This window comes from Scylla paramamosain, chromosome 1 (assembly GCF_035594125.1).
Source record: "Scylla paramamosain isolate STU-SP2022 chromosome 1, ASM3559412v1, whole genome shotgun sequence".
Classification (NCBI taxonomy): Eukaryota; Metazoa; Arthropoda; class Malacostraca; order Decapoda; family Portunidae; genus Scylla; species Scylla paramamosain.
Window position 1 is genome coordinate 8,993,839 of NC_087151.1, and position 27,958 is coordinate 9,021,796.

The following is a 27,958-nucleotide window of genomic DNA, read 5'->3' on the forward strand; positions in this document are numbered from 1 at the left end:
GAGAACTGAATAAGAGTTGCAATAAGAAGACTGCTTTCTGTCATATAAACTCGAAGAGGGCAGTGAAACAATCAACGACAAATTGCAACAAACTGTTCACGACAACACTAAATTATTACAGCCAAACCAACAATCGTCTAATTGCTTATTTATACCACCCAAATATAACCAAATAATTGTAAATAAATAAATAAATAAATAAATAAATAAATAAATAAATAAATAAACAAATAAATAAATAAATGATATAAAAAAATCTGAACAAAAAATGGGAAGGGCATCGGAAATCTAAGCGAATAGAGAAAATTTGATTTGAGTGATTGAAATAAAGGAAATTTTGAGTGGGAAGGTGGGAGGAGCATAAAAATCAATGTGGGAGGAGCAAACTTCACTGGGATGGGAGGAGTGTGAGAGATTGGATTGGGCGGACTACAGCTGATTGTGAGGGCTGTAGCTAAGTTTATTACGGACCAGAGAGAGAGACAGAGAGAGAGAGAGAGAGAGAATTTCAAGTATCGTCACATAAGGGCAGTTTGCTTTTAAAACAGTTAATCTGCGGTAATAAGTAACTTTAGTTTAAGTATCAAAGTATCGCATATATAGTTTTAAGTATCATAACCTTATCTATGTATAGTCAACTTAATTATCTATATATCTATCGAATGATCCACGTTTCTAGTCATCTACATATGTTTTTATTTAAGATTTATTCATGAATCTCTCATTTAAAACTAATGAAAAAAAAAACTACTTTAATAGAATAGAGAAGAGATCAAGAATAACATGATCACAGTTCATTTTACAGGAATCTGAAGATAGTATTTTCTTGTACAACTGTTTGTTTGTCTGTCTGTCTGCCTACTGCTAATCTGCCTCTTTTCTTTCTCTCTCTCTCTCTCTCTCTCTCTCTCTCTCTCTCTCTCTCTCTCTCTCTCTCTCTCTCTCTCTCTCTCTCTCTCTGTCTCTCCGTTACTAATTCTTATGTCCGTCTATATGGATATATGTTAATGAAGCTAGTATGTCACTCTAAGCATGCATATTCATATAAATAACCATCAATGTGTACATATATACTTTTTTATGCTAAATGGAGGCAAAGAAGAAACACGAATAAAGAAGGAAAAGGCCTCCTAATTGTCTCTCCCTAAAAAAGGAAAAAAAAAGATAAAAGTAAAGTAGTTATTCTAGTCTCCCATTGTCTGTGTATTTCTTTTACAAATAACGAATTTTGGCATGTAACCGAGTAACAGTAAGATTAGGGTAGATTCATATGTCTCTTCTTTCACCATTCACGAAGAATATAGGAAAATATAACTTCTGTTTCTCTGTCTCCCAGTCTATCTGTCTGTCTATCATTGTCTGTTTGTTTGTCTATCTGTTTCCCTGCCTCGCTTTGTCAGTGCGAGTTGTGCCGCAAGGCTAATCATCTTTCATGTTTCTGGACCATGCTTTTTCTTTGCTAAATTTTAATGATTCCTCTATTCATTCTTGTTTTCTTAAGCCATTTTCTTCACATCCCCCGTCCGTTCCGTTCGTTCTCACTTTCTTCTTTCTCTTTTTATGTTATTTTATGTTTTTTTCTCTTTTCTTCAGTTTTCCCTGTCTATCTGTCTGATTCTCTCTCTCTCTCTCTCTCTCTCTCTCTCTCTCTCTCTCTCTCTCTCTCTCTCTCTCTCTCTCTCTCTCTCTCTCTCTCTTCACCTGCTCATTACGGCCCGCAAGACCAAGTTAAAACCTCACCCACATGATTTGCCCCGCCAGGCTGTTGAAGAGGATTCTGCCGACCAATTAAAACACGCCGTACCAGGGTGGCTTCATTGTGATTGGATAATAACTGGCATAAGTGCAAGTAATTGGCTCTCACAAACATAATGATAAGCCAATTAGAAGCCTTCTTCAGTCGGCTGATGGGGAGGGAAAGGAACAGTCTTTGTGGGTGATGATGGAACCGAGTCAGCTGGAAAAAAATGACGATGATGATGATGATGGTGGTCGTGGTGGTGGTGGTGGTGGCTGGATGCTGCGTCTTTTGTGTGTATGTGTGTGTGTGTGTGTGTGTGTGTGTGTGTGTGTGTGTGTGTGTGTGTGTGTGTGTGTGTGATATGAGTCAATAGAAAATGTAGTAATAATGATGATGATGATTACGATTGTGATATTTTTGAGAAATGGTTAGAGTCATTAGTTATGATAATGATGGTAACACTAATGATGATGATGATGATGATGATGATGATGATGATGATGATGATGATGATGATGATGATAATGATGGTGGTGCTTGATTGAAAAGTCACTACCTCCAACACAAAACATACACATACGAAAGATAAAATCATCTAAACCAAACCGAAAACAAAATAAAAGTAAAAAAATAAATAAAATAAATAAATTAAAATAACGAAGAAAACACTACCAACTAAAACTATTTCCTAATCAGAATAACATGAAAATATTGGTAAAAAAATAACATGAAGCCATCCAGCCAGTCAGCATCACTCTATTCTCCTCCTCTTCCTCTTCTTTCTCCTCCTCCACCTCCCCTCTACTTCGTCTCGTCAAGGGGGAGGGAGAGGAGGAGAGGGAGGGAGAGGAAGAGAGGAAGGGAGAGTTCCGGGAAAGGTGCCAAGATCCACCCTCTCCTCCATCCATCTCTTGTTTCCTTTTTCTACTTCATTTTCATTTTTCCTCCTCCTACCCTCCTCCTCCTCCTCCTCCTTCTCCTCCTCCTCCTCCTCCCCACTCCTCCTCCTCCTCCTCCTCCTACTCCTCCTCCCCCCGACTCTTCTTCCTCCTCCTCCTCCTCTTTCTCCTCCTACTGTTCCTCCTCTTCGTCTTCTTCCTTTACGTCTAAGTTTATCATATATATTGCACTATTTTTTTCTCTCATCTTTGTTCCAGGCTTGTTTCTGTTTGTTTTTTTCCTGTTTACCTTCCTGTTTTTATTTGGAGTCTCTCTCTCTCTCTCTCTCTCTCTCTCTCTCTCTCTCTCTCTCTCTCTCTCTCTCTCTCTCTCTCTCTCTCTCTCTCTCTCTATGGGGTGGGCTGGAGAGTTTCCAAAACCACCACCGGGTGCCTAAAGCCTAACTTTTTGATCAGTCCTCCTCCGGCCAACGTGATCTTCATTGATAATAACTTGGAGGCGATGGAACGTAATTCTCTCTCCATCATTCTCATTCTTTTATGGCAGCAAAGAAAAATTAAGGATGTTTATGTAGTTTTTTTTTTCTTGTGGGGTGGCGGAGAAAGGGAGAGCAGTTTTGGTTTTAGTCCTATATGGTTATTGGAGAATTTCTAGGTGTGTTTATTCGTGAGTCTCTTTATTGTTTCTCACATGAAGGTTTGTAATGTCTGTTGAAGATAGAATCAGGGCAGTCAGTCACACTCATACAAATGGTTTAATTTTTTTTTGTCCAATATGGTTAAAGAGGAATGTGTTTCTGTGTTTATGTGTGATGAGTCTGTTTTCGTTGTCTCTGCCATCGAGTGTGCAGTTTGCTAAAAATAAAGAATCAAGCACCTCACTCAGTCACACTCAGACAAGGGTTTAAGGTTTTCAGTCCTATGTAATCAGAGAGGGATGTGTCTCTGTGTTTATGTGTTTATGTGCGACACTGTTTTCGTGGTCTCTGTCGATGAGGTCTGCAGGGTTTGCTAAGTAAGGCCACTCACTCGGTTACACTCACACAAGCGTTTATCTGTGAGCGAAAAGAAAACATCTCAGTCAATAAGAATACAAACTACGTCTCTTAGGGAACGCATATCAGTCAAGAAAGTCTGTCGATTAGGAAAGTTCTACCAAAAAGAAAGAAAAAAGAACCCTGACCGTCTGTCTCTGTGAGCTTCGTCTGGTTTTGATCAAAGCCACTTTTTTTCTTAAAGAATTTCTGGAGTTTGTCTATGACTTGAGGGGAAGAAAAGAGGGGAAAGAAATGGAGGGCGGAGAAAGGCAAAGACCTGAAGTACGGCAAGAGTTAAGCAATAGGAAGAAAGGAAGAAGGAAAAAGAAAATTTTTCTTTTAGATGGGCAAAAAAATCATGGAAAAGCAAGAGGTCTGATCTGAAAGAAAAAATCTGCATGGAGTCTTTGGAAGATAAGAAAAATGGAAAAGACGATCTGAATAATGAAAAGCAAAGCGATTCAGAAATAAAAACTAAAATAAGAGGTGAAAAATAACAGTGTGCACGATGAAAAGAAGGCAAGTGGACGCGTCCTGGAAAAGAAGAAAGATGACCGGAGTGGATGCACAGAGAGAGAGAGAGAGAGAGAGAGAGAGAGAGAGAGAGAGAGAGAGAGAGAGAGAGAGAGAGAGAGAGAGAGAGAGAGAGAGAGAGAGAGAGAGAGAGTATGAAAGAGACCCCGAGGAGGCGGTCTTGAAAAGAGAGAAAGAAAATGTAGGAAACGAACGAGAGAAAAAGAAGGCCGTAGAAAGAAGAGGAGGTGCGCGGATTCCTCGCGAGGTGTGGAAGAGAAGGAGAAGGAAACCTGGAGAGGAGACTGAGGAAAGAAACAAGAAAAAAATGCAGGAGCTCTGGAAAAAAAGAAAAAAAAGTGAAGTGGGAATGAGTTCCAAAAGGCTGGAAAAGTAAGTCTGAGAAGGAAAAAAATCAAAGAAAGACAGAGAAAGGGTTGAAAATGAAGACGAATCTTGAGAAATTCAGGAGTTTGGGGAGCAAAAGAATGAAAAGAAGGAAAAAAGACGGACTTTGAGCTTGGAACCAAATGAAAAGTAAAACGCCAAGTCTGCAAGTAGGAGGAGGAGGAGGAGGAGAAGTGGAATAATAATAATAATAATAATAATAATAATAATAATAATAATAATAATAATAATAATAATGATAATAATAATAATAATAATAATAATAATAATAACAACAACAACAACAATGAGAAGAAGACAGAGAAGAAGAAAGAAAAGGAAATAGAAAAGTATAGGAATAAAAGAACAGAGCTCAGAGTGAGAATAAAAACAAGACGAGTCTCAGAGAAAACAAAAGAAAAAAAAAAGACAAGAAGCGACCTGAAAAAAAAAAACAAATAAAACAAAACAAAGAAAGACGGAAAAAGGGAAACAAAAACAAGAAGCAAGGAAACCAACCAAGCAAGAAAGAACGGAAAGATAGAGAAAAAGAGAACCAAGAAACCTGTGGAAGGAGCAACGACAGAAAGTAGCGTAACAAAATGAACGGAAGAAAAGACGCGGAGATCGAGAAGAGAGCGGAGAGAGAATAGAAATAAGCGAGACGGTGAAAAAAAAAAAAAGAAAAAGAAGGGGGAGTCTGGATGAAGGGGAAGGAGGTGAGCGGGTCTGGAAGGCGGGACTGGAAGGGTCCATTAGAGTGTTATCAGAGCGCTGCAGGCCGACCCGACACTGACAAATGGGAGCAGGAGTCGACGCCCTTCCCTGCTCAAGATTACCAGTCCCACTTCTCCCTCCCTTCTAGTCCCAAGCTTCTTCCCCCTCTTCTAGGTTCCAGACTCAGCCCTTTCCAGTAAGTCCCCATCTTCCTCTTCCTCTTCCTTTCTCTTGCTCCTCCCTCTCCGCCTTTCCTCTTTCCAGTCCCAATCTCCTACTCCCTAACCAGGCCCTAAACTCAGCCCCTTCCAGTCCCTGTACTCCTCCTCCTCTTTCTCTTCTTCCTCTTCCCTGCTGCTCCTCCTCCTCCTCCTCCTGCTCCTCCTCCCAAGACGCCTTAAACATGACCTCCTCCCCAGCATACAAAATGAACCCCCAGGGCGTCTCTTCCTCTGCCTCCTTCTCCTCCTCCTCCTCCTCCTCTTCCTCTTCTTCTTCCTTTTCTTCTTCTTCCTCCTTCGCTTCGTTTACTTTCCCCTTTTGTGTTTTCCTTTGTCTCGTCCATTTTTTTTTGTGTGTGTGTGTTATTTTCTCCTCACGTGTTATTTCTTATCTCTCTCTCTCTCTCTCTCTCTCTCTCTCTCTCTCTCTCTCTCTCTCTCTCTCTCTCTCTCTCTCTCTCTCTCTCTCTCGACACCATAGCCTTTCCTTCTTTCTTTTCTTTCACTCCTCTTTTTCTCTTTGCCCATTAACCACCACCAGCACCTCCTCCTCCTCCTCCTCCTCCTCCTCCTCCTCCTCTTCCTTAATATTTTCTTGTTGGTACTCTCCTACTTCCCCGCTTTTCTTGCCTTCATCCATCTTTCTCTCCCTCTCTCTCTCTCTCTCTCTCTCTCTCTCTCTCTCTCTCTCTCTCTCTCTCTCTCTCTCTCTCTCTAAATGGGCGAGTAGTTGCACGTAACAACTGCAGCCTGTGATTCTACAATTTAGTTCCAAACGCACCGACGACAAGAAACTAAAGAGGGACAAACAATTACAAGCAGACCAACAACACAATATGATAACGATGGTAATGATGATGACGCAACATGGGAGCGCCACAGATTGCGGAAGTGATGAGGGCAGTGGTGATGATGGTGGTGATGGTGGTGGTGATGGCGGTGATGGTGGTAGTGTATAATTTTTTTTCTAAAAGAACAGTATTTTTCATTTCTTTTCATTGATACCATTTTTCTTATCTACGATTTTTCTTTCCTCCTTTGTTTCCCTCTTCCTTTCTTTCCCTTCCTCTTGTATTCCTTTATTTTTTCTTCATCTCTTACCTTCTTCCTTCCTTTCCCTTCATTTTTCACCACCACCCCTTCTTCTCCCTTTCTTCCTTTTCCTTCTCTTCTTATCATTTCCTCCGTCATTCTTCTTTCTTTCTCCCCATCCCTTAATTTCCCATTGTTTTCCTTCCCCAACCCTTCTTCCTCCCTTCCTTTCCCATCATATCCCATCATCTTTACCTTCTATTCTTCTTTCCATTTAACTGTATCTCCACTCCTTCCATTCCTCTTATATTCCCTTACTTTTCCTCCACCATCCTATCTTCCTTCCCTCCTTTCCCTCCTTTCCTTCTTTCCCTTCATCTCCTATTCTTTCTCTCCCCCCTACACCGCTCCTCCGTCCCAGCCTCCACCTCTCTCCTCTCTCCGTGCTTCCCTCGCTGTCATCTCCGGCAGTAATCAAGCCGCCAGGTATTAGGTTTCAAGCCTCACACAATGGCCTTTTCTCCCTCTGGGCCGCAGAAAAAGGTTCCCGCCACCCATCGCTTCCCAACGCCCCAATGACGCATGTTTATTCTCATCATAATAATACGAGAGTGATGGTGATGGTGGGGATGATGATGATGATGATGATGATGATGATGATGATGATGATGATGATGATGATGATGATGATGATGATGATGATGATGATGATGATGATGATGATGATGATGATGATGATGATGATGATGATGATGATGATGATGATGATGATGTTGTTGTTGTTGTTGTTGTTGTTGTTGTTGTTGTTGTTGTTGTTGTTGTTGTTGTTGTTGTTGGTGGTGGTGGTGGTGGTGGTGATGGTGGTTTCGTTGTTTTTGTTGTTGTTGTTGTTGTTGTTGTTATTATTATTTTATTATTATTATTATTATTATTATTATTATTATTATTATTATTATTATTATTATTATCATTAATATTATTATTATCATCATCATCATCATTATTTAGTAGCAGCAGCAGTAGTAGTAGTAGTAGTAGTAGTAGTAGTAGTATTAGTAGTAGTAGTAGTAGTAGTAGTAGTAGTAGTAGTATTAACATTAATAATAGAAATAATAATAATAATAATAATAATAATAATAATAATAATAATAATAATAATAATAATAATAATAATAACAAAGATAATAATAATAATAATAATAATAATAATAATAATAATAATAATAATAATAATAATAATAATAATAATAATAATAATAATATTATTATTATTATTATTATTATTGATAAAACAGATCATGATAACTACAACAACGATAACAATAAATATAACATAGTGACAACAATAAAAGCAATAAACTTCTACCACTGTTGATGTGCTTCACTTATTTAAATGTGGTAAATTTTTTCTTTTTTCTTTTATCTGTTAAGGGGCACTTGTGTTGAGTTTTCCCCTTTAACATTCTCTCTTGCAACTGTCCTTCCCTTAGTCATTTTCTTCTCCACCCTCTCTCTCTCTCTCTCTCTCTCTCTCTCTCTCTCTCTCTCTCTCTCTCTCTCTCTCTCTCTCTCTCTCTCTCTCTCTCTCCTGGTCATTTTCCTTATCACTTATTCAGTTATTCTTTCTTTCTTCCATTCTTTGTTTTCTTTCTTCTCTTAAGCATTTCTTGCATCATTCTCATTTTATTCACATTTATACTGCATTTTCTTCCATGTCCATGTTCAGTAATTAATTGAATATTTAGATAACTGTATTTCTCCTCGACATTTTTTTTAACCCTTTAGGTTAGTGAATACGTTTTGAATTTTTTGTTAACTTTTGCAATTTTTTGTTAACTGTGCAATTTTCTTCCTTATTTAGTGAGCATACCATACAGTTCTTCTTTATATATATATCTTTTTACTGCAAAAAAAAAAAAATAGTAAACACTTCTCTTTCCTCTTCTGTAGTGAACACGACCTATATTTGTCATCCTTTACAACTTTTTTCCTGCTGTAGTGAACACGTTTATCAAAGTTATCCCTCCCTGTCCTCCTCCTTCAGTCACTTTCTCCATCCCGGCCCCGTTCTACTCACCGCATTTCCATCTCCTACTTATTTCCCTCGCTGCCTCCCTCCCTGCCAGCCTCCCTCCCTCCCTTTACTTTCCCCTCCCCTCCTCCTGGCCTCCTAGCTCCTCCCGGGTTACAAGACAAAAGGAGACGCTTCGCTTTTGTTTATAATCAGAAAACGGCCTCTGGGTTGCCCTTTTTTTTTTTTTTTTTTTTTAGTGTGTGGGAAGTAACATTTTGTGTTTCCTCGCCGCGGGAGAGAGGGACGGCTATTACTGAGATGAAGGAAACATGAACACTTGGAGAGAAAGAGAGAGAAAAAGATCGTTCACATGAGGTATTTATTCTATTACTGATATTGGTTTTACTACTGTTGCATTATTTTTTTTTTCACATCACTGGAATTAGAATAGAAAAAAAAACGTTAACACTGAGAAAGACAGGGATCATTCGTATGGGAGATTTATTCTATCACTGGTATTAATCTTACTACTGCTGGTGATTCATTATTTCTTTCTTATGACCAGAATTAAGAAACCATGAAGACTGAGGAAGAGAGGGAAAGAGAGAGACATCGTTTCTTATGAGGTATCTATTGTATTACTAGTATTAATCTTACTGTTGGTAGCAATACATTATTTCTTTCACATCACCAAAATGAGAGAAAAAAAAATATATAAGCACCGAGAAAGAGCTCCTTCTTATGAGGTATCTATTATATCACTGATATTAATCTTACTATTACTTACTGCCTATACATTATTCCCGTCCCATCACTACCATGAAGGAAACACGAACAAGGGGATAAATAACGACGTTTATCCTATCATTAGTACCAACATTATTACTCTCGGCAACGTGTTATTTCTGTGACAATTACTGTTGTTGCTGCCTCTTTCCGTACCGTGATGAAGAGAAGAAGGAAGGGAGACACAGTGCATGTACGAGGCAATGAGACTGTTATTAGTGTTAGTCTTATTATTTCAGGTGTATGATTATTGGTGTCAGAATTGCTAGCTGGGCTTATCGCTTTTTATTATTGCAATAACTTCTTTTCCTTCTGTCATGAGGAAACTGTTAAAGGCAAGAAATAAGCAGACTCGAGAGAGGTGTTTCAAATATCGTAAGTAGTAGTAGTAGTAGTAGTAGTAGTAGTAGTAGTCGTAGTAGTAGAAATGGTGGTGGTGGTGGTGGTGGTAGTAGTAGAATTAGTAGTAGAAGTATATGCATGTATATAACGCCGATAATAGCAATGACGGGGCAGTGCAGCGATGGCGGCGGCAACAACGGCAATCATTAGAAAAATAAATAAATAAATAAAAACAGGTAATAAAAACAAATTAATACATAAACTAAACATTTAAAAAATAAACATGATTAAGAGGAGACGATCAACAAAAAAAGATAGTCACACACACACACACACACACACACACACACACACACACACACACACACACACACACACGAGAGGATAAAACAGCTAAACACGCTTCAAGGAAAACAACGGTGAAGGAAAAAACAATCTTCGGGGGACATGTCGACCCGAGCAATTATTTTTGTTGTGTGTTTTGTGGCGGAGGGAGGGAAGGAGAGAGGACGGAGGAGAGAGGGGAGGAGAGGAGAGGAAGAGAAGGAGGGGAAAGGAGGAGGAGATGCAGGCGGAGAATAAGAGAGGGTAAGAGGTAAGAGGAAAGAAGAATTGAAGGAGGAAAGGATAAGAGAAACCGTGGGAAGAACAAATGTATAATATGGAACGAGAAAACCTGGACCAGAGAGAGAGAGAGAGAGAGAGAGAGAGAGAGAGAGAGAGAGAGAGAGAGAGAGAGAGAGAGAGAGAGAGAGAGAGAGAGAGAGAGAGAGAGAGAGGGAGGGGACGAGGCTCTGTCAAGTCGGGGTCCCTAAGACAGAACTTTGATGTTGCTGCTGCACAATTTCCGCTCCTCTGCCGCACTTGCTGAGCTATAAGGGAGAAAACAAATTTGGAATTCACGTCTCTATCTTTTCTGAGGCTGGCGGCGGGCGGAGAGATCACAGAGACAGGGATGGAGCAAGGCAAGGCAAGGCAAGAGATGGAGAGATGGATAGGAGGCGAGGGTACGGACGAGGACATGAAAAGCTTAGTGTATTTGTAATTTGGTGGAAATGTAAGAGTTATATGTTATGGAGGAATTATATTTGATCAGACAGAGGAGATAAGGACAGCAGGCGAGGGTACGCACAAGGACAGGGGAAACTAACTGTATTTGTGATTTGGCAAGTAAGAATTTTATGTTACAGAAAGCTTAGATTTGGTCAGACAGAGAATAATAGATAAAAGAACAGAAAGAGCGCAAGTAAAGAGGTAGACACAAGGCAAGGAAACATATGGCAATATAAATGTTAATTATGGATATATTTTGTGATTCAATATGTAGTTGGGAATTATGTGTCCCTAAAGTTAATCAAATGAAAAGTGGACGAAAATATTTTAAAGAACTGTGAGAAACAAACGTGAAGTACAAATTATCTGGATAGGTAAAACAGATAAAAGACAAACTAAATATAACTACAATGATTAATAGAGTTTAAATTGAAAGGTAGAAGCTCACCAGCAAATTTGTACATCATCAGCTATACAATAGGAGAGGAAAAAAAAAAAAGTGACTGAAAAAAATGAAATGCCAATTCCGAACTAATAACCAGGTATAAATACAGACAAGAAAAAATTTAATAAACAAAACAAAGAAGATATAGAGCAAATAAGTGATATAAAAAAAAAAAGAGGCAGCAAACAGAACTAAATAGAAAAGACAGACTTATTAATAGTTCAAATGGAAACACACACACACACACACACACACACACACACACACACACACACACACACACACACACCACCACCACCACCACCACCCAGACCTTTCACCACACACACACACAAAAAAAAAAAGACCAGAAAATACACTTGATGGTAAAAAAAAAAAAAAAAAAAATCTTAAATCATTCAAATAGTAGACTCCCATAGATAAAAATACAGAGAAAAAGAAACACCAATTCCTCCCATTGATTTCGTTTATATATATTTTTCTTCCCCGCGACTCGAGTTAATTGGGCAGGAAGCAAAAGGAAAACGGAGTACGGGTCACTCCTGTTATGTCAATCAATATTTTTCTCTTTATCTTGCACTTTTTACGGATTCTGTTAATTAAATTTTACCACGGAGTTATAAAATGCCTGGAGGTGAAGGAGGAAGGAGAGGGAGAGGAGTTGGAGGAGGAGGAGGAGGAGGAGGAGGAGGAGGAGGAGGAGGAGGAGGAGGAGGAGGAGGAGGAGGAGGAGGAGGAGGAGGAGGAGCATGAAGAGGAGGAGGAAAAGGAGCATGAAGAGGAGAAAGAGCAGGAGGAGGAGGACGAGGACACAAAGAAAAAGTAAAGTTAAAAAAAGGAAGATGATAGCGAAAGAGAACAGTGAAAAGTGTAAATAGAAAAGAAAAGGAAGGACGAAAAGAGAGAAAAAAAAATAAGAAAGGGAAAGGAGGGAGGAGTGAGAAGCAAGATACTGAAGAGCTTGAAAAGAAAAAAAGGAAGGGAAAAAAATATTACCATAAAAGAAAGGATAAAAATAGTATGAAAGGGGAAGGCAGGGAGAGAGAAAGAGAGGCAAGGCAAGGGAGGGAGAATAAAAACAAGACATAGAGGCGTCAAGGAGGAATAAGTCTCCGTGTTTTGTGCTGGAAACGCCTCAAGGTAACCGGGGCTTCCTTCCTACTCTCCGTTTTTCGTCTCCATTCTTTCCTTCCCTTCTTTTTTTCACCCCTTCCGTCTCGCCCGTTTTCTCGGCTTAATTTTCTTTTTTTTTTTTTGTCTTATGTTTTTTTCTTGTAAGATGGGGTGTTTTTTTCTCTATGTTGTCTAAATGTCTTTTTTTTCGTTAATCTTTTCACTCTTTTTCACTTCCTTGTAATACTGTAGTAGTTAGTAGTATTTATAATAGTAGTAGTAGTAGTAGTAGTAGTAGTAGTAGTAGTAGTGGCAGTAGTAAAAGCCGAAGTAGAAATAGAAGTAGTAGTACGAGTAAATGTTGTTGTTGTTGTTGTTGTTGTTGTTGTTGTTGTTGTTGTTGTTGTTGTTGTTGTTGTTGTTGTTGTTGTTGTTGTTGTTGTTGTTGCTGTTGTTGTTGTTGTTGTTGTTGTTGTTTTTGCTGCTGCTGCTGTTGCAGCTGCTGCCGCTACCACTATTTCGTTTGAAAATTATTTACATACAAGACAATCATACATTTTCTGTCTTTTGTTACATAAATGTTTTGCTTTCACACACACACGCACACACACACACACACACACACACACACACACACACACACACACACACACACACACACACACACACACACAGACACACACACACACACACACACACACACTCTTTTCGTGAAATAACAAAAAAAATTCCCTGTCTTATATGTTGAACAAGTTCGTAATTTCCGTTCACTGTACTCGTACTTCAACTTAGCGATCGCTGGCTTTTTGGCATACTTTTTTTATTCTCTCTCTCTCTCTCTCTCTCTCTCTCTCTCTCTCTCTCTCTCTCTCTCTCTCTCTCTCTCTCTCTCTCTTTTGTTCCCTGATAACATTATTGACGGACGCAGCAGAATTCGCTGACGGAGAGAGAGAGAGAGAGAGAGAGAGAGAGAGAGAGAGAGAGAGAGAGAGAGAGAGAGAGAGAGAGAGAGAGAGAGAGAGAGAGAGAGAGAGAGAGAGAGAGAGGTGACATAACGCAAAAAAAGTATCAGAGCAAACAAATAAACGAAGAAAAGATAAAGATAAACTAGGTGATGGGAAGGAAAGTAAGAAAACAAAGAAGAAAAGAAAGAATAAAGGAAGGCAGAAAAGACAATTAGTTACCAGCACTCAAGAATGAAAGTAGATATCAAGAGAGATGAAAAGTAGACGGGGTAAATAAATGGAAATAAAAAAAAACGAAAAAAAAACTAGGAAGGAAAAGAAAGAGGGAGGGGAAGCAGAAGAGAGAAAAGGAAAAAAAAAACTTTAGTCAAGAGGGGGAGAAGGGAAAGATGGGAAAAATGAGGTTGGATGGAGAGGAGAAGACAGAGGAGGAGGAGGAGAAGACGGCGGCTGCGGAGGAGGAGGAGGAGGAGGAGGAGGAGGAGGAGGAGGAGGAGCGACGTACAGGTAATCGTTTTATCTGGCGTCGTGATAAAATTTTCAATACTGTCAAGGAAGTTAGGAATCCTCCCCCCTGAGGCCCGGGGTTCGATCTCGCAGGATGGGGACACGTCAGAGAGAGAGAGAGAGAGAGAGAGAGAGAGAGAGAGAGAGAGAGAGAGAGAGAGAGAGAGAGAGAGAGAGCGAGCGCACGAACTAGGGTGGAAGCAGTTTGAGATGAACGAGGAATGATGGAAAGAAGTGAGAATGATGGCGGGGAAGAGATATGGAGAGAGTTGCAAAGAACTTGAGGAAATGGAGAGATATGGAGAAGGAGGAGGAGGAGGAGGAGGAGGAGGAGGAGGAGGAAGAGGAGGAGGAGGAGAAAAAGGAGGACGAGGACGAGGACGAGGAGCAGGAGGAGACAGAAGAAGAAGAAGAGGAAGAGAACACCAGCATGAGAAGGACAAAATAAATGACAAGAAAGAGAAGGAAAGGGAGAAGGAGGAGAATGTGGAAACTTGCTTGGGGGAAGGAGGATGGCGGAGGAAATATATGGAGGGTGGAAAAGTTTTCACAAAATATGGGGAGGAATGGAGAAAAATGGCGAGGAGATAAGACGCTTGGATGCTGCTGTGGAGGACTGGCTGTGGATGTGAAGGTGGATGTGGTGAGCTGGTGGAGGGATGTGTGCGCGTGGAAAGGGAAAAGTGGACGGAGTGGGTGTGTTGTGGATGACTGTTTTGATGGCTGTTTTAGTATTAGTGGGTGTGCTGGTGTGGATGTCAGTGCCTTAGGTCTGTATTAGACTGTATGGGTGTGTATGTCAATGTGTGTAAAAGTGAATGTATGTATGTATGTGAGAATGGATATAGATTACTGTACTGGCTTAAATAAAACAAGAATAAAAAAAAAAAACCTTGATGAATTAGCTATATGAGTGTGCATGTCAGTATGAATATGGTTATGTGAGAAGTATGAAAATTAATATGAGTGACTGCACTGGTTCAAATAAAAACGAGAGAAAAAAGAGAACATAAAAACACTTGCTTGATGAATGAAAGGAGTGGCAGATTTCGTTCTCTTGGATAAGATGGTAAAACATGAAAAAAAAAGTGAGAGAGAAATAGAATGGAAAAAAAAATGAACATAAAATAATACGCAATCCCCCAAAAATAGATAAAATAAAATAACATGAATATAAATACAACTCCAAAAAATCAAATCATTATACACCATAGTAAAAAAAAACTAAGAGAAACATACGATGATAATTTATGCCAGAAAAAAATTATATATATATATATATATATATATATATATATATATATATATATATATATATATATATATATATATATATATATATATATATATATATATATATATATATATATATATATTGATGAAAGATGGAGGCTCCGCAGGTAAAAAAAAAAAATATGGAAAAAAATATAAAATAAAAAATGGCGCTCTTAGGCAATTTGGTAATGAAGAGTGAAAGTAGATTAAAGCAGATTAGGCTGATAATTACTAGCCAGAGATAATTAAGTGGCGAGGAAGGCAAGTCCTCTTCTTCCATCTGGAGGAGTGTTGGAGGAACTGGAGGCGGAGGACGAGGAGGAGGAGGAGGACGAGGAGGAGGAGGAGGAAGAGGAGGAGGAGGAGGAGGAGGAGGAAGAGGAGGAGGAGGAGGAGGAGGAGGAGGAGGAGGAGGAGGAGGATTTTCGAGAGGGACTAATGGAAAAAAAAAATAAGCAGAAAAGTTGAAACAATTAATAATATAAATGCTGAAAGGAATATAAAAAAAAAATGAACAGGAAGGGAAGACTAATGAAAAGATGACTGTAAAAAAAAGACACTGCAGGGAGGCTATAATAGAGAAAACGTGGCGGATATTAACAGAAAATATGAAAGAAAGATAAAACAAAAAGAATAAAATGGAGACGATAGAAGAGTAAGAAAGAAAACGAGAGATAAGAGAGTAGGAAGAGGGGAATAAGAGAGAGAGAGAGAGAGAGAGAGAGAGAGAGAGAGAGAGAGAGAGAGAGAGAGAGAGAGAGAGAGAGAGAGAGAGAGAGAGAGAGAGAGAGAGAGAGTGTGTGTGTGTGTGTGTGTGTATCGAACAGACGAATGGAGACGAGCAAGAGAAAAATAATATTGTTAACGTAAATCGGAAGACATGGAAGACAGGAAGACAGGAAGAAGAGGGAGAAAATAACATAACATGGAATTTGTTACACGTTACACAAAATCAACGTACATTGCAAAGAATTAAATAATAAAAAGAAAGGAAGGAAGTCAACATGATAAAGGATAAACATGAAAACACGAACATAAACGACGGAAATAAACGAAAAATTGATAGAGAAATGTAGAAACTGCGTAGCAAAAAAATAAAAGAAAGAAAAAAAATAATAACAATAATAACAATAATAATAATAATAATAATAATAATAATAATAATAATAATAATAATAATGTGGAATATATGACTAATGACTGAAAAAAAAATAATGCACCGAAAAATCAAGGAATAAGTAATTAAATATAAATAGATAAATAAACAGGCGAAAAATATAATACACAGATAAAGCAAAGAAAAAAATAGGAAGATGAACAGATAAACAGATAAAAGAAAATATACAGACAAAGCAAGTAAAAAAAAAAAAATGTAAAAAAAAAAAAAAAAAAAAAAAAAGAAAAAAAAACAAAAACAAGAACCAAAAGCACAAATAAGTACACGGATAAACAAACAGGTGTAGTAAATAGATAAACATACACAGTCACTTTCAAGACAAAATTACTTGGCGGATTAAAAATTCTTAAGTCTCAGTGATTAGCGTTTGATGGCCGGGCATAAAAGAGAAAATTCCCTCCTCCCTATAGTTAGAGATGATGAAGAAAATATACTTAATCTATTAAAATGGCGTACGAGACACACACACACACGCGCACACACACACACACACACACACACACACACACACACACACACACACACACACACACACACACACACACACACACACAATTGGGGGTCATACCTATTAATTAGAGGTCCTTTACTGTGACACACGGCTCCTCCATCTCTCTCTCTCTCTCTCTCTCTCTCTCTCTCTCTCTCTCTCTCTCTCTCTCTCTCTCTCTCTCTCTCTCTCTCTCTCTCTCTCTCTCTCTCTCTCTCTCTCTCAGAAAAGACACGAAAGGGAATCCATCCAAAACAACAGACACACAGACACACACACACACACACACACACACACACACACACACACACACACACACACACACACACACACAGACAGACAATAAACAATCTCATATAAACATGGGAATGGCAAGGTACAATGTTACGAAATCCTCACCTAGCACACTACACCCCTTCATTCCCTTCCCCCTTCCTCTTCCCCCTTGCCTTCCCTTCCCTTCTCACCTCGCCCCGCCTCACCTGTGGTCCTCGATTACACCGCCAGGTAATTACAGCTCAGGTATCCTAGTGTCACCCGTATCCGAAACCAGAGGCAAAAATAGAGGGCTTTTCCTCTTCCTGCATTTGGGTTACGTTAGTCGCGACATGTAGTATTTAAACCCCCACCGCTTCTACTCCCCCTCTTCCATACCCCTACCCGGCCCCTTCTACCACCCTTCCAGCCGCCCATACAGGAAACGTAAGCCAATTTTAGGTCTTAATGATGTCTCGCGTAATTACTAATTGCATGCCCAGGAACCACGTAACATTAAACTAGCGTGTAATTTGAAACAATATACATTAATGAAATCGTAAATTCTGCAGCCGCAGGGGAATCCGGACTTGACACTAAACATTACAAATGATTTGGGAAGGAAGGGTCCCCGTGTGTCCTGCGAGAAGGAAAAGTGTACGCCAGGAGGAGGAGGAGGAGGAGGAGGAGGAGGAGGAGGAGGAGGAGGAGGAGGAGGACGGGAGGAAGGATATATGGCAGGGAAAGGGGAGGGAAAAAGGAAGCTATGTTGTGTATTGGGGTGGCAGGAGGAGGGAGATGCAAGGTGGAAACTAAGAAATATGTGGATTACGGTTTTCCTCTCAGATTTGGTTTTCGTAAATGTAAAGGAAGAGATGCACTGAAACAGGAGCTTTAGTCTCAGAGGGAACATTCTATTTGAGAGGCCACATGGACGAGAAAAGAAAAAAAAAAGTGACAGCTGAAAATTGCATGGGTAAAGAAAATAAACAAAGAAAATTAAGTTAAATATAGATTAAAAACAAATGTCTGAGACAGAGAGAGAGAGAGAGAGAGAGAGAGAGAGAGAGAGAGAGAGAGAGAGAGAGAGAGAGAGAGAGAGAGAGAGAGAGAGAGACCACCACCACCAGAAGTCATACAGTGTGTCGGAACAACCACTAAAAAAAAAAAAAAAAAAAAAAAACTCACAATCCCCACCTTACACCCTTCAACTAAATGCTCCCCGTCCCATCCCCTTCCTCCTTTATACCCTCCACGCCCTCATCCTCTTGCTCACCCCACTCACCCACCGACCCACCCTCGTCAGCGCCATAAAGTGCAGCGGGGTGGGGGAAGCCTACCATGGTCGGGGCTACGGGGTGACATAAGGCAGGCAGGCTGGTCTCTCACCATTGCGAAAATGTCCCTGAGTTGGGCGTCCCTAAGTACAGAGTCTCGGGTTAAAAGCCCCTTGTTTAGTGGGATGCCGTGAACGGGGGCCTCTTGTTACGGGTAATTGCACTACTCAGATGCCTTACAACTACAACCACCACCACTACTAGCACCACCACCACCACCACCACCAGCACGAAATAGCCGGCAGCCTGAAATCCTCTGGTCAAAATGTCGCCTTGCTTCGCTTTCCTAACCCAGCCATCTAATCTTCCACGCTTTCCTTCCCTTATTTTTATCCTAGTCAGAAGAGCTATGGTCCTTCTGCCTCTCCCTCCTGAAGCCGTCTTATCCTTCACGCTATCCTTCCCTTCTTTTTATCTTAGCTGAGAGAGAACGGACAGCCACATCCACACACACCCACTCACACCCACACCAACCTTCTTATACCAGCCTTTCTCATCGCCATCCTTCAATTTTCATCATAGTTAAGAGAGAGAACACACACTAGAACACACACATCCCCCCTCCAACACACACACATACACACACCTGCATCAAGGGTTGTCGTTTATTTACCTTTTCCTCCTCGTCGTCCTCCCAGTTTGGAGTGGGGCGTAATTAAGGATTTGATATCCGGTCCTGGGGGTGAGCGTTTCTAGCTGATGTTTATGCTCTTAACGCCTTTGTTTATGGCGGCCCCCCTTGAGCATAATTCTCCTTTATGTAATCATGGATAATGTCTTAAGTTGAGGGCCACACACGGGGCGTAGTGTCGCGCAGTAGAGGGTTAAGGAGCGAAGGAGGGAGAGAAACAGAGAGAAAGAGAGGCAGACTGAGGAAACATGGAGTTGGGGTATGAGAGGGTTCCAGTGAGAAAGAGGGGGAGCATGGGAGGGAGGTATAAGGGGTATAATGTATAGGGATCATCATCATTCTCCTGCCAATCTTCCTTCCCCTCACCAGGCGGGGATGGATGACTGGAAAAAAATTGCAATAAAAAAGGGGAAAAAAGAAGAGTAGATGCATAGGGTATTTAAGGGAAATGTGTCTTAGGAATGAAATAAAACACAAGTCAAATGTGAGAGAGAGAGAGAGAGAGAGAGAGAGAGAGAGAGAGAGAGAGAGAGAGAGAGAGAGAGAGAGAGAGAGAGAGAGAGAGAGAGAGAGAGAGAGAGAGAGAGAGAAATCTACACACACACACACACACACACACACACACACACACACACACACACACACACACGTATACACTAAGCCTCCACCTCTAGCTCCCTCTCTAGCTCAAGTACAGGTAACACTTGGTCAGGTGCACCGTCTCATTAGGATGGAGAGTGATGGCCGAGGTGTCACCATTGTCAAATTAGGGACGAGGAAGGGAACAATTATTACCTTAGGCCTCCGTGATAGATTCGGCCTACCTGTCACGTGAAAGGATGGTGAGAGAGGGAGGGAGAGAGGTAAGGGGATGTAGTACACCTGCCGCTTATGATTATTAGGTCCTCCTCTCCTTCCTCTCCTTTAAGAGTTCACTTCCTTCTCTTTCATATACGTTTTAGTCATAATTTTCTTTGTTTTGTTGCTTTTTAATGTTCTAAGTTTGGTATTTATTTTTGTCTGTCTCTGTCTGTCTGTCTCTCTTTCTCTCTCATTCTTTCTTTCTTTTTTCCTCTCTCCATTTTTCTTTTGCTCTCTTCCTTTTCCTCTTTACTTCCTTCCTCCTTTCTTTCCTTCCTTCCTTCTCTTTCTCCCTTCTTTTCTTTCTCCTTCTTCCCGTCTTTCTCTTTCCCTCCGCGATCGCATTTTCCCATCCAATTTATATTTTATCATTACTGTTTTATTGAGTTTTCCTCGAATCAGCATTTTCTGTTTAGTAATGATTGCCTATTTGAATGCTTATTATATCTATAAATTTTCTTCGCAACCTCTATCTCAATATTTATAAATTTTCCGAGATGTTGTTTATTCAGTTCTCTTTTGCTTTTATCTTCGTTCGTTTTATTTTATTTTCTTAAAGGATTGTTACTTTCATTTCCTTCTCTTGGTGGTGAGAAATATTCTTTATTTTTGGAGGTATTTCTTAAAACTATTTATACGCCTAATTATAATTCATCAGATTGTATCACCACATTTACATTCACCCAAATCGCTTATCGCCCAACACATTTCACTAAATACAATACCGGGATATTCAACTCAAACTTATTAATTGCATCTTTTATCGTTAAAATATTTATGGATGTACTGTGTTTCATTATCTGCTTTCCACTTGTATTGTTTAACTTATAATTTTTATTTAATTTTATCTATTCCTTTTCGCTCATGTTTAATAATCTAAGTTGTATCTGCGTTATGCTTATGTATTGTTTCTCTTGCTTCACAGGTTCATGAGAGAGGGAGACGGAGATGAGCAACACGGCAAGGCGCGCATGACGGTAAGAGAACAAAAAATCACCTTATTTCTCATACATCACTTACACATACCAGTCCCAATCATTCCTCCATTTCGAAGATCACCTTGTCACTTTTACATCTTCATACGCCAGTTTTCTCCTCCATTCCCTTCAATGACTAATATCTCCTTTATTTTATCACTTCGCGTCTACCATTATTCCTGGCTTCGTATTCTTAAACGTTTGGGCGCTGTACTTGGACTAAGTTAAGATCACCTTTTTGTCACATTTATATCTCTTTCTTTGACTATCAGCTCTATTTCTTTAAGTAAACATGCATATCTCACTTAGTTCACGTCTCCTATGATTCTCGTGTAACTGGTTGCCGTGGAAATTAGTGTGGTCTTCAGGAGTGTGTGATTCTGGCGATAGTGGAACAAAGGACTGCGGGCCATCAATGGAAAAAACCACCATGAATACCCGACTGTTCATCTCTGTAGCCTTTGAATTTGTCCTTATGAGAGACTAAAGAATATAAGCCTTGCTATCTTCTCTCTTCTATCCATTTTCCGTTTTATATCATACATCTCTAAATACCATCCACCTTTCCAGTCTTCCGTTCTTTCATCTCTGCTGCATCTTTATCTTTCATTTACCTCCTTGTACCTTCCATTCTTCCACCTCTTCCGTTCTTCCACCTCTTTATTTACTTCACCTCTCCATATTCTTTATCTCTCCACTTTTTTTCAGCCTATCTTCTATATCTTTGCTACACTTGTCTCTCCGCCTCTCTATGCAATCTGCCCCTCCGTCCTACAGTCTGTCAGTTACATCTTCTTTACTTTATCTGTTTCTCTATACTCTCCCGTCCCTCCCCCTGTCCCTTCCCCTTCCCTCTCCCGTCCTTCCCCACGCCCCGTCCCTCCGTCAGGTGTGGAGCAGGTGCGCAATAAACACCTTCGGGAGGCCCCATGTCGAGGTTCTCCCGCGGGAAATTACAGAAGTTTTGTTGTATCTTCATTAAGGCATTTGACAGCAACCTTCCCGTGTGGAGGAGGAGGAGGAGGAGGAGGAGGAGGAGGAGGAGGAGGAGGAAGGAACGGTGTCAGGAAGAAGAAATGCTGACTAGTAAAAGAAAAAAATAGATCAGAAATGAGCGCAATAGTCAAAGGAAGATGGGGACAAAGAGAGAGACAGAAAGAGAGAGAGAGAGAGAGAGAGAGAGAGAGAGAGAGAGAGAGAGAGAGAGAGAGAGAGAGAGAGAGAGAGAGAGAGAGACTGGCAGCCGGAGCAACAAGCAAATAAGTAACCAATTAAAAAAAAAAATAAATAAATGAAATAAGGAAACAGGTGTACATTTATCTCAACATTCCCTCTCATTTTCATTCCTTTTTTTTTCCTTACCTCCTTCATTCCTTCTTTCCTTCCATTCTACCTCCCTTCCCTCCATCGCTCTGGCTCAGTTCCAGTCCCGAGGCATCCCGTCCTTGCCTTCTTTCAGCCGCTATACACTAATTTTCTAAGTTTTGTAGGAAATCCAATTTACCAGTGTCATATTTTCTGTTCCTGACGGGGAAGGTGGGTGGGTAGGAGGGAGGGAGGGAGAGAGAGAGACTGGGAAGGAGGAGGAGGTGGTGGTATTGCTGGTGCTGGTAGTGGTGGTGGTGGAGGAGGAGGAGGAGGAGGAGGAGGAGGAGGAGGAGGAGGAGGAGGAGGAGGAGGAGGAGGAGGAGGAGGAGGAGGAGGAGGAGGAGGTGGTGGTGGTGGTGGTGGTGAAGATGGAACAGGCGGGTAATAGGAGCAAGACTAATACATAGAAAAATGGAAGAAATTGAAAAGAAAATGCTGGAATGTAAGACTCTCTCTCTCTCTCTCTCTCTCTCTCTCTCTCTCTCTCTCTCTCTCTCTCTCTCTCTCTCTCTCTCTCTCTCTCTCTCTCTCCCTCTGCTGATATTGAAAGCCAAATGGACCTACAACAAAATACTCAATAACGAAAAGACATAAATAAAATAAATAAAAAAAAACATCCTTACGTAGCTTTTCCGATCCCATAAATATTCACCCTTTCTGATATATCTTATTTCTTTTCCCTATTGCTTCCCCTAACCTCTCTTTACCATTACTGCTCTCCTTAACCCATCATCACCACAACCACAACACTCAATCACCGTCCCCACCTTTAAACTATTCTTAGCTTCCCCGAATCCCTAAACATCCTGCGTTTCATATTTCCTTCATTCTTTTGTCTCCCATGCTTTCCCTCACCTCACTTTCCCATCCTTTCTTTCCTCAACCATTACCAATCATCTCCTCCTCCCGCCCCATCACACCCGATGTCACGTACCGCCCCCACCAGGCTCTCTCAAGTACTCGCTCGCCACGCCCCGCCCAGCCACGCCCCTCCCCGTCCCGTCAGCGCCCCTCTTTCTGACTTCTGGCGGGACGGGGCGGTAGCGGCGGCGGCGAGACGTGATCCTCAGATATTGATTTCGCAAGCAATAAATACAATGGATGAGTGAGGAGAACTTACGTGTGCTGAGAGGGCGAGAGAGAGAGAGAGAGAGAGAGAGAGAGAGAGAGAGAGAGAGAGAGAGAGAGAGAGAGAGAGAGAGAGAGAGAGAGAGAGAGAGAGAGAGAGAGTCGAGAAAATAAATAAAAAAGTCAAAATGCTCCATCTTTTCTTTCGTACTTTTCTTTTCTTTTTTTTTTCTTACTTCATTCCTCCTCCTCCTCCTCCTCCTCCTCCTGTTTCTATCCTCCACCACTTTCTCTATCCTTCATAGGGGAAGAAGAGAAGATAAAAAAATATAGCATGCACACTAGGAGGATAAAGCCTTTTTCTTTATTACCAGGGAGACCAGCCAATGACAATAAATAAACAAGTACACAAACAAACACATAAATAAATAAAGCTGAGAAATGTGCATAATATAATAACTCTCTAAAAAAAGTCATAAGGAATATAAAGAGGCGGCCGGTTTAGCTTCTGAGGTGTCTTGGTACTCCTATATTGCAGGGAAGTAATTACACAATCCTCCAGAACGGATTGTGTAAATAGGAGCCGTATGCTAGACTAGTTACTAATAGATACAAAGGGCTACCTGTTTATCAGTAAGGATACACTGAGAATTCATGGACGACAATCAGTGAAAGGAAGGGTACATGTAATGACATTGTACAGGTGAGAATATAAGGAACTAAAAAAAGAATAAGGAAAGCTGCAGGCCCTGGTATAAAACATATGGCACCTTTCCCATTTTCCACCTATCATCCTCATTCATAAATAAAGTAAAGAATAAACACATTGGGGGACTGGCAGACAGATAAACAGACAGAGAGAGAGTGGCAAACACAAAACAAAAATATAACTTGAAACATCGATTGAGACCGACAAGAAAAGGTCTTGATAATCATTTAAAGTAAAAACAAAAACACTTATAAGAATAACAAGTAAAGAATCAACACACCGCTAATAGACAGGAAGGTAAAGGGAACACAAACAAACTGAAATTTGGGAGACAGACAGACAGACACAAACAATGTGGTATAGACAAAGAAAAAGAATCATTGATAATTCTTAGTAAAAAAAAAAAGGACATAAGAATTACATATGAAGACAAAAGGAAAATACACACTGAAACACATTGGAGGGAACAACAATGAGAGGCGTTCAACAATTCTATAAGTAAAAAAGAAAAGACACATAATCACGCATTGCCAATAGACTGAAAGGTAGAGGGAACGCAAACACACGAACTGATGAACAAACAGACAGAGACAGGTAGAAACAATGATAATACTAAAAGAGCAAATATATAAATAAATAAATATGAATAAATAAATAGATAAACGGAGAATCAACACACAGTATTGCCAACAGACTGGAAGGTAAAGGGGGCACAGACATACAGGTGTGATGCAAGTCGTGACGGGCGCCGCCTCCCGCCAGGTGACAATGTGACCGCGCACCTTTAATATAATTACCTGCCTGGAAAACGTCCTTCTGATCACACCTGTGTCACTGTGTGTGTGTGTGTGTGTGTGTGTGTGTGTGTGTGTGTGTGTGTGTGTGTGTCTGTTTGTGTGTCTGTCTGTCTGTCTGTCTGTCTGTCTGTCTTTACAGCGATTCTTTCTCTGTCTTTCTATTTCTTTGTTTATCTCTGTCTTTCTTTGTATGTGTTTGTGTACTGTCTTTAAGAGATTCTCTCTCTCTCTCTCTCTCTCTCTCTCTCTCTCGTCTCTCTCTCTCTCTCTCTCTCTCTCTCTCTCCTCTCTCTCTCTCTCGCTCTCTCTCTGTCTCTCTCTCAATCGTAAAAAAATTCCCTCTACGTCTTTCCTCATAATGCTACTCAGCCCTTTGACTCCCCCAATTCTCTCTCTCTCTCTCTCTCTCTCTCTCTCTCTCTCTCTCTCTCTCTCTCTCTCTCTCCTCTCTCTCTCTCCTTCTCTCTCTCTCTCTCTCTCTCTCTCTCTCTCTCTCTCTCACCTCAGAAGCCTTATGCCTCAACCGCAGCTGCATTTCGATTTTCTTCGATCCTCTCCCTCCCTTCATTTCCTCCCCTTCCGTCTCTCCACCCCTCCGATCCCCTACTGAAGCCCTCCTCCCTCCCTCCCACTTTCCCTCTGCATCTATTCCCCTCTGAATTCTCTCCTCCTCCTCCTTGTCCTCCTCGTCCTCCTCCTCCCGTCCTTCTGCCAACCTCATTACCCTCCCTTTCTCCCATCTCTCCCTTCCCTCCTCCCTCACTTTCCTTCCAATCACCTATTTTCCTCCCTTACCCTTGTCAGCAACCCAGCCGCCTCCTCCTCCTCCTCCTCCTCCTCCTCCTCCTCCTCCTCCTCCTCCTCCTCCTTCTCGTCGTCGTCACCAAATGGTTCCTCGATTCTCGCTGCATCGGTCCCGTTGACAGATAACTAGAACAGGCCCGATAAGGCTTACGAAGGATCGAACGTCACTCACACGCTTCTCCTCGACTCTACCGCGAAGGAGGAGGAGCAGGAGGAGGGGGAGGAGAAGTGTGGTGATACAGAAAAGGCGGAAAATTTCATAGTTCTGTTATTACTTGAAGGAGAAATATGGAGAACAAGTCACTCCACTCTTCTCCTTCTTCTCCCTTCTTCTTCTTCTTTGTCCTCCTCCTCCTCCTCTTTCTTCACTATATAATCTTATCATCGTGTTACTCCCCCTGCCTACCTACGTATATGTTCGGTCTGTGTATTGCTGGTGTTTTCTTGTAGCGCGTTATAACTCTCGTCTCCCAAGTAATAGTGTTTTTGTCATTCCTAAGTCCTTTGTGTCGAAGTAGAAAAGAGTTTGAAATGCTTATGAGAGGGACGGAAGGAAGGGTGGAGAGAAGTGGATATGGAGACAAAAAGGCGGGCTTAAGAGTATAAAATAAAATGGTAGAGGTGGAGAGAAAAATGGGTAAAAGAAAATAATAAAGATAGAGAGAAAAGGAATTAGTGAAAGACATCTAAAGTAAAATATACGACAGAAAAATGAAAACTAAGAGAACAGTTAAGTAAGTGTAGAAAACAAAGATAAACATAATGAGATGAAAAAGGAAGAAAATATGCGAAAGATGAGAAGTCAACGTATAAAAAGAGGAAAGAAAAACAGGTTGAAGAGAAGAAATCAAGCAACACAGGTAAATAATAATGAGAAAAGAAAAAAAAAAGTGAAAGTGAAAGAAAGAAGAGTGAAAAGGAAGCAAAGGGAAGAAGGGGGAATTTAAACATACAACGCATTAATATCCTACATAAAAACAAAAACATGCACACAAAATAAAACGGATAATAAGAAAAGAGAATGTAGTGTGAGGCAGGAAATATAAATAAAACCAGGAAAAGGAAGCAAGGCAAGAAACTGAGTAACTTGTACTTGTATGGTATAAAAAAGAATGAGAGATGCAAGAGTAAAAAAAAATAATAAGCAAGATGAAAAGAAAACGTAACGAAAGAAAGGAAAGGGAAGGAAAGAAAAACTGGAAGGAAAGGGGAGCGAGGGGAAGAACAGGAGGCGGCGGAGGAGTTAGGTAGGTAAGTAGTATTTGCATAGTATTAATTGAGCTCGATGGATGCATTCCCTTCAAACTCTCACCTTGATTGCCCTCACCTGCCTACCTACCTCCTCACCTGCCCACCTTTTCACCTGCCTGGGTCCTCCTCACCTACATCAGCCTCATCATTCCTTTCCCGGCAAGGCGCGAGAGGAAACACCACTCCCTCCTCCCTTCACTTCCTTACTTACACATCGTTTAGTGTGTTTTTGCAGCCAAATTACAAGCTGGGAGTGTGCAATCTTCCCTCAACACTCGCACGCACGCCGGGAACATCTTGAGCTTAAGTGTTACTGACAAGCTTGTAATTCCTTCACAATGCTGTTAGTCGGCGCGAATATATTAGGAGGATGCAAAGTGGAGACGGTGGTGGTTTGTGGGAATTTATCTCCCGCATATCTAGGGAAGTTTTTGTGGGTGTGTTTGACTCCACGTGTCGGCGGCAGGTGGGGATGTGGTGCTGGATGCCTCGTCATCTCCTGCACCAGACCGCTATTCTCCCATATCGTTATTCAGTGCATGATACAATGCTACGTTTTTTTTTCAATTTGTCTGAAAAGCTTCGGCTTCAGAAAGGCTATCCATTAACATAGAAATAACTAAAATCCTGTAATGTATTATATATTGGCTATGAATAAATGTTCAAATGTTCACATGCTCTGTTTCTGGCCTGTGTTCATTATACAACAGCTTCCATTATTTTAGTTACATAAGAGCAGTTGGAGATAAGAAAGCAAGAAAAGTTACATGAAGTCATCAAGCCTACACGTGACAGTGCCTGTATAAATCTTGCCTATTTCCACCTATTTTCTCTATCCGTGAATTCGTCTAATAATTACTTCCGCTTATAATGCAAAAGCGCCATCAGTTAGTTTACTTCTCTTTTTAGACACGAAAGAAACAACTATCGATGCCTGCCCTTTTTAGCCTAAATTGTCTGTTTTTGGTGACACATAGACACTTACTGCTTCACATCATTCCTTTTGCTTCAATTTTTAAGGACATTTTTTTTTATTTATTTATTTATTTTTTGATGATCGATACACAGTTACTACTCGTATTTCATTCTCCTGGGTTCTATTTGTAAGGAGAAATATATATATAGTGTATTCATCCTTGATTTGTCGTCTTAGGTGCAACATACATATTTATCCTCTATGTATGTG

General features: G+C 40.6%; 1 protein-coding gene and 1 long non-coding RNA gene across 4 annotated transcripts in view; one reads left to right on the top strand and one right to left on the bottom strand.

Annotated features, from left to right (window-relative positions):
* The window catches only part of LOC135099794 (uncharacterized), a 390,580-nt gene that overhangs the window by 62,088 nt on the left and 300,534 nt on the right, over window positions 1-27,958 (bottom strand). The gene's annotated exons all lie outside the window — the stretch shown is intronic.
* The window catches only part of LOC135099805 (uncharacterized), a 107,440-nt gene that overhangs the window by 36,490 nt on the left and 42,992 nt on the right, over window positions 1-27,958 (top strand). The window contains exon 3 of the long non-coding RNA XR_010268389.1: window positions 20,724-20,775. This is a non-coding gene — a long non-coding RNA (uncharacterized LOC135099805). The remainder of the gene's footprint in view (window positions 1-20,723; window positions 20,776-27,958) is intronic.